The sequence below is a fragment of the Gopherus flavomarginatus genome, chromosome 1 (assembly GCF_025201925.1).
Source record: "Gopherus flavomarginatus isolate rGopFla2 chromosome 1, rGopFla2.mat.asm, whole genome shotgun sequence".
In the NCBI taxonomy this organism is placed as follows: Eukaryota; Metazoa; Chordata; order Testudines; family Testudinidae; genus Gopherus; species Gopherus flavomarginatus.
The window spans coordinates 202,949,817-202,971,054 of record NC_066617.1 but is presented as its reverse complement, the minus strand read 5'-3'; the positions used below and the strand labels follow the sequence as shown (position 1 = coordinate 202,971,054).

Genomic DNA, 21,238 nt, shown 5'->3' with positions numbered 1-21,238 from the left:
GCAATGGCACAGAATATTGACACTTTTTTCCACAGCTGGTGAAGAGACATCTCACTCCTTGAAGGTTACAAAGGCACAAAGAACATTGCTGGTGCCCTGAAGCTCCTTGGGTCCATATGCCGCTAGCCTGGTTACTGCAATGCTACCAGACAGCTCATCACAAAGTGGCATCGGATAGTTTCCTAACATGGAGGAAGAAATAAGGCAGCCATCCCTGGAAACCTTTGGCAGAGGGCTGCAAAGTATGTCCATAGAAGTTTCATTGAGATCTCTCAGGAGGATATGTCATGTTTTTGGGGTGCAATCCAGACCAGTAAGGGGTTGTGTCACCACCTACCCTGTAGCCCTGCATGCCTTAAACGCCCTGCTGCTGTGGCTCACAGCATGAACATGAACAGCCAGCAGACCAGCATGCAGTTTCCTGTGTGTTGTGTAGCCCTGTTTCTCTGCTTTGATACCAGGACCCCGCCTACAACACAACACCCCACCCTGGTTTCCACCAGCCTTGGTTGTACCTAGCAAGATGGTCCCAATACACTTCCAGTCCTGAATTGCCCCAAAACTATCTGCCCTGAGTCTCCAAGACCACTCAGATAAATAATAAGGCTTGTTTGCTTCTTTAAAGAATCAATACCCATCCTGTTGCCACATTAACTGGAGTTAGCAGTTACTTCAGTTCAAACACTGCACTGGGTTGGTTTAGATTAAAAATAAAAGAAGTTTATTAACAAGCCATTAACAGTGAAAACATGCATCTAAAAGTCTAAAACTTAATCTAGAATGATACAGTCTTCATTTCAGATGGTTTTTCTCACCAACTATACTTTGTCCAGCATGACTGACTGTTTCTCAACCAGGACCTTCCATAGAAGTATGAAGTGTGGGTTTCCCTTGTCTTCTTAGGTGAAAGATAAAGATGAAGTCACTCTCTTTTCCTTATATTCCCAAAGAATTGTCTTTGTTTTCAATGTCAGGAAAGCCTTCTGGGGCTTCAGTCTCCTGTGTCTTTCTGGGGTGCAGGAGCCATGTTAATTCTCTGTCTCTCAAGTTCAGGCTCAAGACAACCCACACTGGTTTAGCTCAATGGCTTTGTTTATGGCCAATATGTATACTGAGGTAAACCCACATTCCTTTGTCTAGGACAGACCTGTTTATCACTTTTACCTAGGCTAGGCTGTCTTGCAAACATCATTCAGAGGGAATTCATAACTTCAGAAATAAGGTTAACACATGCATTTTGCAATGATATTAATGACCACTGTGTTATTAGTTTCTAATATTTTGTACAAACATATTTTGTACAAGGCATATTTTGTACAAACATCATTGCAGTAGTTTGTAGGATATGAATATGTTCTGAATGTCCCCCACCTCCCACCTCTACCTAACCCAATAGGGGAATGAAAAGCAGATGCCAACTATACCTCGTTTGTTGTATCGCTATCGTTTCTTATCTGAGTAAAACAATGAAAAGTCAACACCTATGTCTTGGTAGCTTGGGATGGGATGGGCACCTTTTAAAAATTTAAAAATTGCAAGGAAAAATGCATATATACACTTAACCAAGGTCCCTTCCCTTTCATCAGGCTCATCCATGCTTGCCTGGTGGGACTGGCTAGTTTGTGGGGCAGTCTCAAATAGGTCCTTGCTCTCAGCATGACTGGAGCCCCCCAGCACATCTACCCTCTCCTCTGCCTTGCTTTTCATAGCAGAGGTCTCTGTCTCAGGCTTCTTTGAGATATCCATAGTGGTCTGCATGGAGCTGGTGAGGTCTCTGCCAAGTATGGCATGCAACTTGTAAAAGCAGCAGGTAAGTGGCTCAGCATCAGAACTCTTGTTGGCCTTCCCGCCCTTTTGGTATCCCTGGCAAAGTTCCTTCACTTTCACACAGCACTCCCACTGATCCCTGTCATAGCCCTTCACCTCCATCCAATGTTCAATCTGTTCATAGATTACTATGTTTCTATGGCTGATTCATAGCTGAGCCCACAGGCCTAGGAGATCCAAAACCTCCCGTCTACTCCAAGCAGGGGTGGGTCTAGTGCGTGGAGCCAGCATGTTTGGCTGGGCAGTTCCATACAACAAGAGAGAGCTGCTAGGTGTGCTCGCCAAGATGGACAATCAGGAACAGGCATTTCAAAAACACCTGAAGGAGCTTAAAGGGCGATGGGTGACTTCCAGTGTCTGTGAGGGGTCATTGTCACAGGGAATGGGGCATCGTGTGACAGCTTCTGGAGGACTGATAGGGTTAACATAGGCCATCAATGTCTGTATTTACACTGCATCAGTCCAGGTAGGTCAACTATGACTCCACACCATTCGGGGAAGTAGTTTTACTCTGACACTGTAACAGGGTGCTTATGTCAGCCAGAGACAAATCTGAATGTAGATACATGCAGAAATAGGTCAACGCAAGGCAACTTACGTTGGATATAAATATGCACACACTCAGATCAAATAAAGGGCTCAGTCCTGCAACCCTTTACTCAGATGAGACTACTTGCATGAGTAACACCCACTCATGTGAGTAAAGGTTTGCAGGAACAAGAACCCCATCCTACAGGCCTTTAATCATGTTAATAGTCCCTTTGACGTCAATAGGACTACTCGTGTCAGTAAACATTTCTCACCCAAATATAGGTTGCAGTCTTGGGTTCCAGAGCTTTAATTTGCATAGTTGTAACGCACTGATAATTATGTTTATTTAAGAGCCCTTTTTGTAAAATGAAGGATTAAATTAGCAGAGAATATTTTTAAAAGACTGATGTTGCAATTTGCCTCTTGGTCAAGCTTAAGCACGCTAAGAAATATTTCTTATTTTTTGCAGGAATTTTATAATAAATCAAACCAATTCCCTTTCATAGTGGGGTTGATGAGGTACTAAACTTACAAAATCTGCAGAAAATATGCTTGTACACTTTGTTAAAGAACCACAAAGTCAAAGGTCTGGCATTTAAAATATATGCATAATTTCACCACAATTTCATCGAGATACAAAAAAAGACTCAAGAAAAGATGGAAGGAATTTTATGGTCTCATCTTGGCCAACCCTCAGTAACTGCTTTAATAGGCTTATAATTATTATGTTTACTATTTAAAAAATCATTCCAGGTTCCTATCATTTTCATCTGAACATATAACCACCATGATTTTGCTCCTGGCTAATACATGCCATGTTATGCCATTAAAAAAGCAAAAGGTACAGTATGTTTCTTTGTACTTCTCTCTCTTAATTTGCAAAACAGATGCAGCGACTGCACTGGCAGCTCCAGAGCCCTTCCAGCAAAAAACATAACTTTGGCAGGTTAATACTAGTTAAGGGCACACGGTTCATTATTCTCTGTGGAAAAGATAGCCATAAATCAGCCAGCTGATTCAGAGCCTTGTAATTAACAGAAAAACATTTAGCTATAATTTCATGAGGATTTTTTTTTCTTTTTGCACATGGTTTCCAGTCTAATCATTGATTCTTAAAAAAAAAAAAAAAAAGGAAGAAAAAGAAAATTCTCTCATACCACTATGCGAATGATGGAGTATATGTAGTTGCTAATATCATAAGGATGTCTTTATTTGTTATTGTTTCAAAATGTCTTGTTTTACCCCTTTCTGATTTGACATTAATTTAGAGATGATATAAAATCATTCTGCATGATCATAAATCATCATTTGGGGCAGTCTTTCCTGAATGAAACCAGATTGTCTTGTACTTTGAAAACCAATCAACAAGGAAGTACAGAACTCTTGAAAAGAAGCAAGGCATGCTGTTGGATACCAGGAAGAGACTGAATATAGAGAGTAGGCCAAATCTTGACTGAATGTACATACTTCCCACTGACTTTTAAGGAAGTCATATGTGTGGTTCCAAGGGTGGGATTTGTCCTATTGCCTTAGTAAGGGCCAGTTAGGGAAATTATAAAGCCCTGAAACTCCTCACTGCAAAGGACGCAGAAACATTCTTAGCAGGACAAAAACGTAACTTTTCTGACTCCTATATGGATGTTTGATTGGATGTAAGGCAATGTCCACAAGGGACACTCAGGAAAGTTATGGCAAAACAACTAGACATGTGAAGTCAATGTGTATAAGCTAAGGCACATTAAACACTCGCATGGATTCTCTCATGAGGAGGTCAAGTGGCCTTAGTTCACTGTGAATCCAAGGAGGATTAAGTTACAGTGAACTGAAGCTCATTGACTTCACATCTTTAATTGATTCAACTTAACTTTCCTGAGGCCAGGTCTACACTACAGACCTATATCTGTATGACTACATTCAGTGGCATCGGAACTGGGAGATATAGCCCTCTCACATTTTGAAAGTGGATGGGCCTGGCCCATCCAATTTTTGCCAGGGCGGACCCTGCCCCCTTCCCTCCTCCTGCCCCTCCTGCAGCCTCATCCCCAGCTTGGCTGGGGGCGGGCTCTCCAGGGGAAGAGGAGAGGCAGGGGTAGGGCCTCGAGGAGGCAGAGGTCCCCAGCACCAGACGCCTCCACTTTTGGGAAGGCTCCAACGTCCTTGACTACATTGCTTAATGATATGAAAAATCCACACTCCTGAGCAACAAAGTTATACTGATCTAATCCCAGGTGTAGACAGCACTATGTCGATGAGAGAGCTTCTCCCATCAACACAGCTACCACCTCTTGCAAAGGTGGATTGACTACTCCAGCAAGAGAAGCTCCCCCATCAAGAGTAGTAGAGTCTTCACTGAACCCCTACAGCTGTACATGAAGACAAGCCTTGAGTGTCCCTGTATCATTACCTGTTAGGTTCTGTCAAGGTTTTTTCCTCACTCTGAACTTCAGGGTACAGATGTGGGGGACCTGCATGGACCCTTCTAAGCTTAATTACTAGCTTAGACACTGCCACCACCCAGAATTTCAGTGTCTGGGGCACCTTCTGTCCCCCCAAAACTTTCTCCTCCCTGGGTTGCCTTGAGAGGCTTCACCACTTCCCTGGTGAACACAGATCCAAACCCCTTGGATCTTAAAACAAGGAGAAATTAACCATCCCCCCTTCTTTCCCCCCACCAATCCCTGGTGAGTCCAGACCCAATCCCCTTGGATCTTAAAACAAGGAAAAATCAATCAGATTCTTAAAAAAAGAAAGCTTTTAATTAAAGAAAGAAAGATAAAAATCAGCTCTGTAAAATCAGGATGGAAAATGCTTTACAGGGTAATCAGATTCCTATAGACCAGAGGGACCCCACCCTCAGCCTTATGTTCAAAGTTACAGCAAACAGAGGTAAAAATCATTCCAGCAAAAAGAAACATTTACAAGTGATGAAAACATACATAAGACTAACACGCCTTGCCTGGCTAATTACTTACAAGTCTGAAACATGAGAGACTGATTCAGAAAGATTTGGAGAGCCTGGATTGATGTCCCATCCCTCTCAGTCCCGAGAGCGAACACCACCACCACAAAGAGAACAAACAAAAAACTTCCCTCCACCAAGATTTGAAAGTATCTTGTTATCCTATTGGTCCTCTGGTCAGGTGTCAGCCAGGTTTACTGAGCTTCTTAACCCTTTACAAGTAAAAGAGACATTAACCCTTAACTATCTGTTTATGACAGGTTCATTCCCTCTGAGGCACCTGGCATTGGCCACTGTCGGAAGACAAGATACTGGGCTGGATGGACCTTTGGTCTGACCCAGTACAGCCGTTCTTATGTATAGACAAGCACTAGGATTCTGCTTTGACAGCAGTTGAGCATATTGTACCAGGGGCATTTGGAGGGCAGGGCAGCCTAGCGGTTGGAGCATTTGATTTCTGGCTCCTTGCTTGATGGAGATGCTTCAGTCTTTAAGGCTGAGGAGGAGATAGGGGGACCCAGGCCACCCACTACACCGGATCCTAGCTCAGGGCCCTGTATAAGTCCACTCCCGAGTAGACAACCTCACAGTAGGGAGTCTAAATCCACTGCCCTGGGCTACTTCCTATTGCTGTTCCTTCTGTTTGGGGAATGGCCCCTGTAGTCCAAGTTGCAGTGGTGGCTTGTCTCTAATAGTGGACCTGGGGTGGCGTCCTCTTGCAATTCCAGGTTCCTCTGGGAGGGGCAACTCTGTGTTTGGTGGGGCCAGTACCCCACAAGGTCTCTGTGCTTCAGTCACCTGGTCCTATCTTAGGCCAGGTGCTCCTAGGCCTCTTCCTCTGTCTCCTCTGGACAGGAAGATGGTGCTTGCTGCCTTGGCTGGCTGGGTTTTTTAACCCCTTCTGTGCTGGTGGGAGGTTTCTCTGCTTCATCACACACATGCTTAGCTGTAAACACATGCTTATGTACTTTGCCAAATCAGAGCATGGTGATTCAAGAAGGCATAGTGAATTCCTTTTTTTTCCCCCCATTAATATTGCTGCCAACATTTCCCTGAATTTGGCAACCACCAGCATATCACAGCAGAGGGATTTCCTCTAGATGGCACTTGATCTAGATGCTCCAGGACAGCTTCCAAACCTGCCACTCATTGCATGCAGCCATATTATTTTGTGCTGGAATTTTACCAGCTCTCATAAGTTAATAAACTGGTCAATATGTGAATGAGAGTCACGCAAGTAATGCCCAAGCTGCTGCAAGAAGTTGTTTTGGCAATTCCGACTATGACTTTCTTCCCTCTAAGTCCATACTGAACCTGTTCTCCAGAATGGTGCCAGGAGGCCCTTCGAGTGCCAGAAAGATTATCTGTCTAACAAGACATAAAAGTGAGACCATGACTATTCCTGATAATTAAAGCTTCACTTTCTGTACCTAGATGATTGTGTAGAGTAGCCAGTACAGCTCTGATGCGTGCCTAGTTCTATCCCCGGGGAGAGCTAAGGAAAGCTCTGCTTGCATAATGACTACAAAATCTGTTTGGCGTTTGTCATTCTTCTGCGGATTGTGTCTTCCTTTGTGTATGTGCAGTGCCTAGTATAGCAAGAGAATAGCTAAGGTCTCCGGATGCTACCACAACTCTAATGCATACTAATGATAGTAATTAATAAAAATAATGATTGCAACTAATAATAATAAAGAATAATAATTAACCTCTCTCCCAAGTCTTCACACTAAAAGCCCTTCAATGATTAATGATGATTCTGTTATTGTTAATACATTAGATAGTCCTGGGCATATATGCCACGTGAAAGTTGAAAATTTACATACAAATCATTTTCTTCTAGTGCCGGCCAGAATCACCTCTAGGGCTCTTTTTGGATAACTGCTTTCCCAGCTTTGCCCTCCCATTTTAAGCAGTGGCCCAGATCCTTCATCCTGCTATGACCCCTTGCAATGCACAGCGGCTCACAGGTGCCATAATCCAGTCTTACCTGGCTATGCATGGATTCTGCTGTGAAAGGGAGAACCCAAGGGGAGGCAGAGGCTGACTAGTAACTCTATGCCACCATACCATGAAGCCCCCAGCATAGGGAGTGGAGCTTGAAGGCACTGTGTTCTGGACCCCATGGGGCTCTGAGCAGCCTGGAGGCTGCAGTAACTTGTGCCAAGAGCGAAACAGATTCTTAGTGACTCCAGAACTGAGGACAACCAAAAGTGGCACACAGTCTACTTTGCGTTTCCCCCTCTGGACCTGTGTTTAGCACAGCTCATCTGGGTGAGAGGATCCTGCCCGATGTGTGTCTGGATGTACCTTGTTCTCTGTATGAAGTGTCAGCCTAGAAAAATGCAAATTGAATAGCATATTGTAGGTAGTTCCATTGTACTGTGATATTATCTTAATAACTAAAGGTAGAATTCTTGTCTTAAGGAGAATCAATATTATTAGAACTGGTGGAATTATTTGTTGCAACTAAATTATCCAGTAAATGTAATCTTTTCCCCTCTTCATGTAGTATTTGAAAACTCATTCTGATTTCTGAGAATATATTCATTATTCCTAGGTACTCATCCAGTAGCAGAGATAGAACAGCCTATGGGCTGTTCACAAACTGTTTGCTCTGACTATTTGCTGTTTGTTATTTGTGTTGAGTGCCTGGGTTACATAAGTCATACCCCGTGGTGTTGGTTCAGCTTTCTGGTTGGAGAATGGAATTTGTTACACAGGAAAATAAGGCTGGTGGATAATAAATAGCAAATGTCTATTCCGTGCACAAATGCCCTTGTTCACATCTGCATGTGGGCATCTGAATGAAGAACAAAATAGCAAAAAACCATTCATGTGGATACTAAATGAGGCAAACATGATCAAGCTGAACAGCCATTTGGGAGCCAAACAAAAGCTCATCAACCCTGGTTTTGCAATATTGCATCAGCTCTGCTGTTCTAAAAAGACAAATCAGCAATTTCCCTTCTGTTTGGTTCAATGCTCTCCAAGTTGATGCTACAGAATGCTGGTTCAGTTCCTCGGCTTGACCAAGAGAGGGTAATAACCTTCCCTAGCCACAGTTCAAAAAATCTGATGCCTGAAAGGGAAGGAGGGAAGAAAGACCAGGTGGAATGCTCACGAAAATGCTGGGACTAAAAAGGATCCATACTGTGGTGTGACCTAGGCAAATACCTTAGTGATGGTTCTTCAAGACTCAGTGTTTGCATTTTAAACACTTGCCGTAAGTGGCTTGTCATTGCTGCTGTGGGACTAAAGTCTGGCTCTAGCTGTACTAACAGCCCTAGTGGCAGCTCCTCCCTCTCTTTCCCTTTTGGCTGCATCCCCTTCTCATTGTGTCCTGGATTGGCTCCTGGCCACTTAGCACAACATTTTCTTTTAGCGCTCGTGATTACGTTATTTTTCCCATACATTGTTAGCAACTTTTCAGCACTTCATTTTTCTCTCCTAATGTGCCAGCCCTGAAGTTATGAACATATGTGAAAAAATAATCATTAAGCACCACAGATTCCAGGGCTTAGCAGGAGCTTATAGCCCTCCTGTGCCGAGTGCATACTTTAGCTATATTGTCAGAAGCTCATGAATTAAAGGAAAGCCAAATCAAGATAATGCTGTTTTTCAGTCTTATTACAGGTACCTAATAATAAACTATCAATTAGATTAGAAATGATTAGGCTAGAAATTATCATATGCACTTTGAAAGGGAAATGGCCAATTTAACTCGGACTTCTCAGACTGAAGTTATTACTTGAAGACTGTATTAGAGTCCTCCTGAAACAGATACTCTATCCCGATTTTTAAAGAAGTATATTCTAAAAAGAAATTACAATCTAGAAAAAGAATGTATTAAAACAAGTTAAAATACCTGCACTTTTAATTAAAAAATAGTGAAATGTTTTCATGGTGGAGGTGAATTCGTTAATGTTAGAGGAAGGCCTTTACGTCTTGCAGGTATTTCTAATTCACATAATCATCACAGGTTCCAAAAGAAAAAAAAAAAGATAGTTAACTGATAAATTTGTTAGAATTTAAATAGATATTGAACGGTGACTATCACATGAGGCTGGAGTAGCTCCAAGTATTGCCAACCCCGAATGTTCAAAACCCATGAGTCAGGCTCACCAAAAACAATGCAATTGGTTTTAAAACCATGAGATTATGTAAAATAGATTTGGTGTTCTCTTTATATGCCTTCTGCTTTTTGAGCTTTCAGGGTGCACTGGGATCACATTTTGAAGCTTTCTGCACAACCACAGGAGCTAGAAACTTACTTTTTCTTTAAGAATGAAGGCTGAAATCACCACATAGCCACTTGACTCCAGGACCTGGGGCTTTAAGAAAAACAATAATTATCAAGAGTGTGATGACAAAAACATGAGAGTAGGCACTACTGTGGCTTCTACATGCTCTCAGATCCACTTTACGAAAACTCCAGTATTCCCAAGAATTTCTGGAAACACAACCTGTTCAGTTGCCCGCATCTGGCAGAAGCCTACAGGTTTCAAGGAGCGGATCCTCTGGCTTTGCTGGAAGAGAACTACAGAAGGGCCCAGTCAATCTGTGCTGCTTAAGAAAAGCAATTTGAACACTTCAAACACCCTCCTAAGCCAAACTAGAAAATGATGTCAAAGAAGGAGGAAGTGACAGTGCAGTTTCCCTTCATGCCCCTTTGCTTTTAAGACATATGTGCTTTCTCTTACACTGCACACTGTGGATTTTCTATGCATCACGACACTCTCGTTCATTAACATGGCTGTGTGACGTTATTGACATAAACTGGGACCATATAGAACATGGGTTGCAACCAAGGTCCCATAGTGGCACCAAATCCTATGCAAAGGGGGTCATATAAGGTATCTAAGACCAGGTTCTGGGTTACTGGTTATGATTATGCTGTCTGTATCATTTTGTAGTTGAAGTTATAAGTATTGGCTGTATACTGTCTGTATTTCAAATTGGTGCTGCAGTTCTGGGAAACACCCCAGACAAGTTGGTGTTAGCTCTGCTTAGCCTGCTTGATGGCCCATTAAGGACCATCAGCTACACAATCGACCCATTGAGAGGAGGCAGATAGGCCTTGTGACTCAGTAAAGTATGCAGGGACTTGCCCATGTGACTCCAAACTCCATTTTGCTGTAATTTTCCACAGTAAGAACAAAGAAGTGTTCTTACACCTGGAAGTGCCTATATAAGGCTGATGCTTCATCTCCATCTCCATCTGGTCTTCAATCCTGCTTCCTACCTCTGGAGGGACTTTGCTACAAGCTGAAGCTCTACACAAGGGACTGATGACCCATCCCAGCAGGGGATGTACTCCAGAGACTTGATTTGAACCTGCACTTTACTCCATCACTGCTACAAGCCTGAACTAAGAACTTTGCCATTACTGTATGTAATTGATCCCATTTAACCAATTCTAGCTCTCATCTCTATCTTTTTCCTTTTATGAATAAACCTTTAGATTTTAGATTCTAAAGGATTGGCAACAGCATGATTTGTGGGTAAGATCTGATGTATATATTGACCTGGGTCTGGGGCTTGGTCCTTTGGGATCGAGAGAACTTTTTTCTTTTACTGGGGTGTTGGTTTTCATAACCGTTCATCCCCAGGAGGGGTGGCACTGGTGGTGACACTGGGAGACTGGAGTGTCTAAGGAAATTGCTTGTGTGACTTGTGGTTAGCCAGTGAGGTGAAACCGAAGTCATTTTTGTCTGGCTGGTTTGGTTTGCCTTAGAGGTGGAAAAACCTCAGCCTGGGGCTGTAACTGCCCTGTTTGAGCAATTGGTCCTGAATTGGCACTCTCAGTTAGGTCCCGCCAGAACCGCATCGTCACAGGCTGAGTAAAATTTTTTCATGTAACCAGAATCTATGCAAAGCCCTCCTAGTTCTGGGCTATGGTACAGAAACAAATCTCTTTGGATGTGACCCATAGAGGGCTGCCAAGTGTCAGGTATCTCATGGGATAGTCATGCATTTGCACCTTCCCTCTAGCCCCGTCACACACTGTTACTCAGCAAGACTGCAGGGAGGCACCAGATTCCCCTGCCCTATCTCTTCCTAGACCTATGGGTCAGTGTGGGGCCTGCTGAGCAGGCAGGCAAGCTGCCTGTTTTCCAGTGGCATCACTGCCTCTGCAAGATCCCAGCCAGTGGGAAGATGCAACCACCAAGGTGCTGAAAGAGAATGGTGAGGAGGAGATGGACAGTGGGACACGAGATCAGGCTCCAGTAATGCCCAAAGCACTCACCCCACAGCTGCCCCAGGCTCTCCTGAACAATCCTCACTCTCCACTATCTCATTCTCTCTGTTCATCAAATCCTTCCCTCTAATCCCATTCCCTAAAACCCCAAGCTCCACCACTGCCCTCAACCTATCAAACACCTGCTTCCCACTCACCTCCTAGGTCTCTCAACAATCTGCTACCTTCCCAAACACTCCCATCTCCTACTTCACCCTATCCACCCCCAGGCTGTCCCAGGTAGGGTGACCAGATGTCCCGATTTTATAGGGATAGTCCTGATTTTTGGAGCTTTTTCTTATATTGGCACCTATTACCCCCAACCCCCTGTCCCAATTTTTCACAGTTGTATCTGATCACCCTAGTCCCAGGCTATACCTAACCCTTGACTCCACTGACCCCAGTTGCCTCAATAACAGTGCAATTCATTATAATGACCCTAAGGGATCTCTAGTTTTGTGGGAGTGGGAGACGGAAGAATTTACCTCAGGGATGCAATCTGTTGCCTCCACAACAGCCTGTCTCCCTCCCCCAGTCTTCCTAATCCCACCAGGTATTTGTAAACTACCTTCCTTTTTCTATGCTGAGCAGCTATATGGGCCCCAAGGAATTACAGGAAAGAATGGGAAACATTTCAAGTAAATAAAGGATAATTTTCAACTTAGGGTGATTGGTACATTCCCCAAAGATCAAGTTTCAACAATCAATACTCTAAATGAGACGACAGAATGCAAAGATTCCGTAACAGGTAAACTTTAATTGAGTTATCCTTTCTAGAGCTGGTCAAAATCTATTTGGCTGAAAACTTTATTTTTTTGGACAAAAAATGGCTTGTTTTGGAATTAAATTTTTTGCAGTAAAAGATGGTACCCAGTGTTACACACTGACATCCCAATATTCACCACTGTCATGTAATTAGGATCTGTCTTATAGAAAGTATGCCTTGTGAGGTGTCATTCTAAAAGTCCTGATCTGCTAGACAGTAATATCCCATTGGATTCTATGTGCTATCGTCATGTGTGAAGTTATGAAGTGTGGCTATGTATGTGTTGCGGAAACATGTCCTAAGGTTGAAAACACCCACAAGCAGCCTTTCAGGTAAGACAGTAAAAAGGTCAAACAAACAATGTTAATGGCTTATTGAGGAAATGCACACAAGCACAAAGATTACCCCAGGAACTGTGTACAACAGAAACCTCTCAGAGATAGCACTACACAATGGGAATTGTTTAACCCAGGTCACAGCAAAAGAGCTTTCCAGCAAGTGGGGAGAAGATATAAAAGGGGGAAAATGACATCATGGGGGAGGTTTCCTCACTCTCCCTACAACAACATACCTGGAAAGACCTCAGGAACAAAGACTGAACTGTGGGAAGTGATAGTCCCAGGCTAGAAGGATTTTTAGCCTGTGTATGAAAACCTGGGAAACCCAAGGCAACTTGAGCCTTAAGAATCTGCCAGCCTGATTATCACTTAGGGTGAGAACTTGCTAATGTATATCTTACCTATCTAGTGTGTTAAACTCAGTTTGCGATTTTTGTTTATTTACTAAGATAATCTGCTTTGATCTGTTTGCTATCCCTTATAATCACTTAAAATTTACCTTTTGTAATTAATAAATGTATTTCTTGTTTATAACATAACCCAGTTTGTGCAATTCATATCAGGAGGTGGGGGGAGAAGCTGTGCATATATCTCTAAACATTAAGGGAGAGGGTGAATTGTTATGAGCTTGTGCTGTGCAGATCTTTCTATATGGTGTAAGACAATATTACAGTGGGTTTACTCCCAAAGGGGGTGTGCATGTGAGTTCTGGGTGAATCTCCGAGCTGAACCCTCTCACATAGAGCTGACTTCAGTCTAGGGTGGCCAGATAACCCGACTTTTGGGTCTTTTTCTTATATGGGCTTCTATTGCCCCCCACCCTGTCCTGATTTTTCACACTTGCCATCTGGTCACCCAACTTCAGTCTATGTTTGGCCTTACCTGCATGTGTGCGCTAGTGAAGGCTTGAGGGCTTGGCACAGCATAAACAGGGTGAACAAGCCCAGGTTGGTGGAACGGGTGAGTTCAGTGAGACTCCAGCACATCAGGTGGCATCCCAGATTGTGGGGTCCAACACATCACACCCAGATTGAAGAACTAAATGTTACTAGGCCTATAAGATAGGCCAGTCTCTTGCATTTATTGTACATTGCATCTTTCAGATGAGAATCTCAAGTGTTCTATGAATGCGATTTTGGATTTTTTGCCAAAGGCAAAACAAAAGAAAACAAAGAAATCTCTGTCCACCTGCTCCCTGCCTGACTCCCTAACTGCACAAAAACAGTAATTCTGTGTGTGCATAAAACATGTTTGGGTGTGTGCTTTTGGACATGGAAACTACAGAACTCAACTAAACACAGCATCTATCCAGCCACAAGTGTTATGGCTGTCCCTCTCAATCATTTCTTTCACTAAGCCTCCCACCACTAGCCATCTACTTTAAAACATGACACTGTTATTTTAAAGAATTGAAAAATAATCAAAGTTATGCTATATCAAACAATTTTTAAGAAACAAAGAATAAAACGGGAACTAACAGGATACATGCAAAAGCCAAGTCATTCAATTGTCATGATCTTCTTATATTTTCTTCCTTTGTCCACTATTGTTTGGCTTAGCTCATAAGCACTCTGAGACAGGGATTACATCTTCTTTAGTGTTCGGGAAGCATATGTGATGACCAGCCTCATGGCCAACACACAGATGTGTAGCTGGGGACTGCAAAACCTCACATCCTGTGAGGAACAGCACAAAGACATCCAGTAACATACACTCACAGTGGATTATATAGTTCTTCTGCTTAAAGGAAGCTCATCCTAAGCATTGAAGGCCTCCAGCAATTCAGATCCCCGCCAAGCCACCACTTATGCATTTTTGATTTGGTGGTCCCCGGTTCAATGTCAGCCAAGATAACAACCATCACATGAGTTGCTAGAGCTTGAACTAAAGTGCCAAGGGCTTGCAGTTAGCAACGCTAACAACTCATTCTCTGTGGATCAGCACCACGGGGCACAGAACCCCATCAACACATTCATCAGTGGTTACATATGTGCCCTAGTGGTGCTACATAAATCATAAAAATGTTAGCCACAGTCAGTCAGGGAGCCAGAAGACCAGTCATGTGACTTATACTGGGTAGCCACAGTTATGAAGTTATGAATCCGCAAAACCCATTTTCTAAAATTTAAGCTTATCCACATATAGCAAAAAACAAACAAAAACCACCACCACACACACACACAAATAATTCTTGCAGATTTCATGAAAGGTTCATAGGCCCAAAACAGTTTTGCCTGAAACTATTTGCCATCTGTTTTCATTTCCATTTTTGAACTTGAAACCAGCCAAGTTTTGTGTGGTTTCTGCTATTGTTATGAATGGCTCGTATGGCTCTACCAACAGCATTAATAATTGGACTGCCACAACCATATGACAGTTGCTAACATAAACCAGCAATAAAAATCAAGCTTTGATGCAGAGACTTGACCAGCCCATGTAAATCCAACAGTGTTTGGCACCAAAGAATATTTGAAGAATTTGCATATAATCTGCTTTTTGCAAAGCTTTTGAGAAGGGGCTATTTACACTGTAAGCATGTTTTTCTACAAGAGATTATACTCGTTCCAAGTAAATTAACTACATTCCAAAGAAAACAGGGAGAATTTTAAATAAATTATACATTTTCATAAAGAAGGAGAGAATACAATGGAAACTGAGATTGTAGTCACTTTTAAAAATCCCTCTGTGAGCAACTGAAAACACTCTCTCCTAAAATACTGACACTTCATCATAGGAGACAGTACAAGGACATTCACATAAAAGGGGGTTTCACTTGTATTGGCTGCCAGAGTGCCTGTGTTGCTGCTTCATAGTATGATTACCATGTTAAAGGCATTAATTGTGTAGTCGTGTGTGTGAGAGAGAGAGAGAGAGAGAGAGAACCATCAGATGCAGGGTGAAGAAAAAAAAGGCAACGCCTTGACAGTGTGCGCAACAAAAGAGTGAGAGGTGTACATATGCCCTCTTCCCAGGAATGAGCATAGGAGTGGAGCTGGTCATAATAACAATGTCTAGAGAGAGAGTTTTCAACTCAAAAGATTCCAAATGCTTTAAAAACTTAGCCTGATACACATACCATCACAATCACTTTACACGTGAAGAGAGCTGCTTAACAGCACACCTAGCAATATACATAACAGTTTATGACAGGAAGTGTATAGGAATACTGTATCCTGATATTTTTTTCATTTCATTTGGCTAACAGGATACTCATACTGAACACAGTTACATTTCTATACCTATCCAATTGCATTTGTACAAAGAAGTATATCTTAAGAGTTAAATCCTGCAAGTCATTCAGCACTTCTGTAAGCCTGAGTGTCCTTAATCCCTACATTGCACTGTATTCAGCACCTTGCAGGAGTTCTCAGCACCGTGCAAGATCAACTCCAGCAAAAGAAAATAAGAAATAAACTTTTGCATGACATTTAGGATCCACATTAAAGCAGATTTAGCAGAATCTTATAACTGATGGTTCCTGTTTGTAGTTTGAAAAAAACCCTGATCTACAAAGTAGCTTTGGAAATCAACCCCTGGTCTGGTGAGCAGCTATGCACAGCAAATCAGCACTTTGCATTTATACCAGTTACAGGACACTCCGTCAGTTCTTCAGAAGTTGCAATAACTTGGGGTAAATTCTATCCTCGCTTGCCTGCATCCAATTGTCTAACTTTGACGCAAACGGTTTGTGTGTATGCAAGAACCAAGTGTGGCCCCATAACATTTCTCACACTCCTCGTCCTTTGTTAAATCAACAGACCCTGGGTCATAGTCCAACCTGGCTTTTGTAGCATGATCCTCAAAAAAAAAGGGCAATTACTGATTTGTTTTAGATCAGAACCCAGAGCAATGTGTTCTATGCAGACATAGGAAACACCTCCCAAAAGAAAATGCTATTGTTATTCATTATGTCTATTGCAGTAGCACCTAGGGACTCTAATGAGGGAACACAGCACCATTGTGCTAGGCACTGTATAACCCAACAATGCAAAGATGGCCCCTCCTCAGAGAACTCACAATCTGGGATTGGTTAAACTCTTTCATTGTATGGATTTCCCAGCACACAGAAAAATTCCAGTGACATCTGAAATCCTGAATGTTTGAAAGTAACTGAAGTGTCACTTCGGTGAGCTGAGTACAGCTTCTGCTGCATTAGTCAGAGGGAGGCTTTCACTGGGTTCAGATGGCAGAGCTGCTGCCGCTGCCTCCGGATCACACAGGTCCTGACTCTTACCTCAGCTGTGGCGACTACAAAGCAAGCTCACATACTGCATGAGAAAATCCATTAACTGCCAGCACCTGCTCTAACGTCTGACAGATGTCATGGCCAATTTTAAATTACACGGAAAACAAGCCACATACCCTAAAAGCAACCAGAGCTTTCAGCTTTTTGAACTCTGTACATTTTATCCATATGAAAATAAAGGGAAACCTGCACTCTGGACCACTTGCAGCAAACAATCCTCTCATCTTCTGAATGTTTTAAAGTATCTCTGGGGTTTTGAGCACAATTAAGTTTCACTATTAGTTATTGTGGCCCTTTTTGGACTGAGCAATTAGCCAGTATTCAGCGCTTCACTGGGTTGTTTCCATTAGGAGGAGAAATGGATGTTACATGTCAGGTATTGGGTATTTCTTTGGTACAACCCTGTTTACTTACAAAGAATATACACCAAGTCCTGTTTCCAGAGACAGACAGCCTACAGGCTGTGTTGAAAGGTAGAAAGGGAACAGAATTTTCCACTTACAGTACCCACCTACCCACTCCTTGTGTTTATAGCTTCATCTCATCCCTAACTGGAATTTCAGTTGGTCAGTTCAAAGTAACGGGTTTGCAGTAGAAATTCTGCAAAAATCATCTCTACAGAGAACATTAGCGACTAATCAAAAATAGCATCAGCACTGCTACGCAGTGACTTCCTGTTTGAGAGCTGGTTCTGCTTGTATGGTACAACAATGCCACTTCCACCTGGTTTCACACAAAGGTGGGATTCCAAATGAAATACATTATATAGTACCCCGTTGTCCCCTGAAATAGCAATTTTGAAACATTTCAGACCAGGTGACACATTACTGAGTTATTATTACTGTTTATACAACTCCATCTATGTGTATGCAACTTTATAAAAACAAACAGAATAGAGCCCTACCCTGAAAACCTTAAAATCTAAATGAAGCCTAACACCAAATGAAGATGAACAGCAATGTGGGGGCTGAGGAAGAGGTATAAAGATCATTTGATATAAACGTGGTATCTGGAAAAAAAGGTTATTTGCACATTTTTCAGTTGATACTTTGAAACGTATTTTCTGCCTGAAAAGCTCCTTCATGAGCATTTTGGTTTTATTTGCATTGAACCATTTGCTTCATCCATGTCTCCTAAGAGACTGGAGGACTGTCATGAATTCCCTGCAATTTTATTTTAAGCAGATTTTCATCATACTTCAGTGTTCTAAATATTAGCAACGTACCACTCAGCCCACACTGATGGGTATGGAGACCAACAAACACAAACACTTGAAAGGCACTTGGCAAGCAATCACCCCTTTTTTGAATGCTAACCTCTTCTGAGGGGACACATTACACTCTCATATTCCTAGGGACCTCATCAGGCTTCTCTTATCCAGCTGTATGGATGCAGAGGAAAAAAAGGTGGAAAGCGCTTTTCCTTCCTCTGGCACTTTTGCACAGCAGACACCCAGAATCTGGCTGCTTATTTACCCTGAGTGCAGGAGATGAGGGGATTCACAATGCTGTAAGTGAAGCTAGACACTCAAATGGACATCTTGAAGTATGCACAAGGCAGGTCTATCTGCTCCCCACTACCTACACATGCACACACACACACCTTCCTGCACTGCCTGGCAATCCAAGGCCAGTGCTGAAAGAAGTACACAATACCTTTTAAAAGAAGATGTCACATCTGCAGCAGCTTTGGAGGCATTCTGCATACAACTGCCCTCCACAGGTAGACTGCCCTCAGACACTGTCGGTGGTGCACTCCATCGCCACAATCCCCTACCTTTCACGTGACTGGGACTTCCAAAACTGATGGAAGTTGACGCTAGACAAATTCAGACTGGGCCATATATAGGATAATAAGGATAAACAGAAATATCAAATTGCTAATCATTTCATGAGCACTGTCTGTCATGTGCACTGAGTGAGATTGGAGTTCTCTAGAAAAAAATAGTATCTGATCTTTAAAGCTGTATCATAATGCATATGCACTAGGGGGCTGAATTTAGGATGCAACAGCAACCTTAATTCTGGAATTTCCTAACTTTTGAGTCCCTGACTTTGCAACCTTAATGTTCTTTTAATATAGGATTTTTAATATAAATTTCCTAAGTTTTTTCAAAATGTAAAAAACAATAATTCCACCATGTAGAACCATTTTGACAGCTACAAGGGTCATCAAAAATGTTGGGCTCCTCAGATCCACAGCACAGTCCTCTGTCATTTGAACTAATAGAGTATCTGGTAGCAGTACAACATTATTATCCTCTATGCAGGCCTGCTGCTAGATGGGACCATTGTGATCTGTTAGTCTGACCACTTACATACTACAGGCCACAGAACTTCCCCAAAATAATTCCTAGAGTGTATCTTTCAGAAAAACATCCGGTCTTGAATGGAGACACACTTTGCCAGTGGGTTTCACAGCTATTTACTAGACAGCAAAGGAATGTTGATAGGAGCCTTCTGCTCCTTCCCTCCACCACCCCGCTCTTCTCCCTGTTCCCCTTCCTGGCCCCTACTATTAAACTCTCTCTCTCTGCCAAGCTTCTATTGCCCTCAACAGCTCCTGCCCCTGACCCCAACTTATGTCTCTTCCCTCTCTCCTCAGGCTACCACCTCTGAGACACAGAAAAAATTGCTACTGGACACATAGTCCCACCAACAAAATGTGTCTGAGCATCAACTACAGTTAATTATGATGAATATGTTTTAGAGAACCTTTTACACCTTTTATTCTGATGTTATTTTATCATTTTTCTTATCTTACCCTAACACAGTATCAGCATGGACTACAAGGGTGTGAATTATATAGCACTCTAATGTGGAAGAAACGAGCACATTACATCTTTTCACAGGCAAGGCAGAAGAATAACCTGTCAGGCTGGTTAAAAGATGGCCAAGTGGCAACCTACTCTCTCTGCCCCACTGCAGTCACGCCAGACAAGTTCCTGCTACTCCTCCCCCTCTTCATTACCTGGGCCCCAGCAGAGGGACCTATAAGAGCACAGGAGAAACAGTCTCCCTACTCTTAGTTCTGGTGACTGGTGCAACAGTAACCTTCCTCCCCCTCCCACTTCCCCCATAGCCAAGAACAACTATTCAGGGAAAGTCCTGTTCAGCCTCTGCAATCCTGGGATAGATCATGCTGAGTCGCTCTGGGTGGATGGCACCTGTGCAGTCTAATTAGACGTAAGAGCTATGAGGGGATGGTGCATGCAATCTGAAGATTTTAGCTGCCAAACTTTAACAAGTCTCTATTGAGTATATGTGAACCGAGATGTTTAAGAGGCTTACAACTTGACCAAATGTGAATGTCTTTTCAAAGGGACAGGAAAAGACACATGCCTGATGCCAGGGCAACCCCACTCCCAAATTTCAAATTCATGTAGTGCTAGAGTGTCTCAAAAAAATGGTAGTAAGAATTTTTAACATTTTAAATTTTAAACTCTATTCTCACAAATAACTGAACCATTTTAACTTAAACTCCCCCCCTAGGAAAAAAAATCACTCTGTGGTGGACAGCCAGCAGGAAAAATTTCAGCCCCAAAACGGTTTAAGTTTGGCAATGTTACAAGCAACTGGAAACAGGGTCTGATAATGGGAAGTGTTGGGCAATCTTAACTAAAGTCAGTGCTATCAGCCCTGTGTGTTATACAGCTTGTACAATATGGATGAAATCTACCTGTATGCAGCAGGCCAGCGTAAAGACTATGCACCACTTACATCCTACTTCAGCCCCATTTGGAGGGCTTATACAGGACTTATAGGGTGCATAGGCTTTGTCCTGACCCTCTGCAGAGGGGTGAATTTGATCCTGAATGCATACATACAGTACAATCAAATAAATTACATATAGGCAGAACTAAGAAAATTAATAATTCCGTGTTCACTTCAGGGTTTGCACGGTGTACCATATATAAGGCCAGGGGCCACACATTTGAATGATGAGGATAAACAGACACTGAATAGCAACCTAAATCAATGAGCACTGTCCATCCTGTGCACTGAATGAAGCAGGGGTCCGGGGGAAAAAAATAATAGTATGTGATCATGTAATTAACGACTATCATGTATAAGAGGGCTGCATTAAGGTTGCATAGGCAATCTTAATTCTGGCATTTCTGAGCTTTTTGTTATATATTATTACATATATATTACTATAGATATATGACAAAAAACTGTTAAAAAATTAAGGCTGCCAAGTCAAGCACTCAAAAGCTCAGAAATATATACACACACAGTACAACATATAGTACATCAGTGAATCATAATCCCATTTTAACCATCAGTTTTAGAAAATGCCCAAAGCAAGCAAGGTGTATGCAGAACAGCAC

At 42.4% G+C, this 21,238-nt stretch overlaps 1 long non-coding RNA gene across 3 annotated transcripts in view; it reads right to left on the bottom strand.

Moving 5' to 3' along the window:
• LOC127037790 (uncharacterized) overlaps window positions 1-21,238 on the bottom strand; it is a 66,199-nt gene that overhangs the window by 14,660 nt on the left and 30,301 nt on the right. The gene's annotated exons all lie outside the window — the stretch shown is intronic.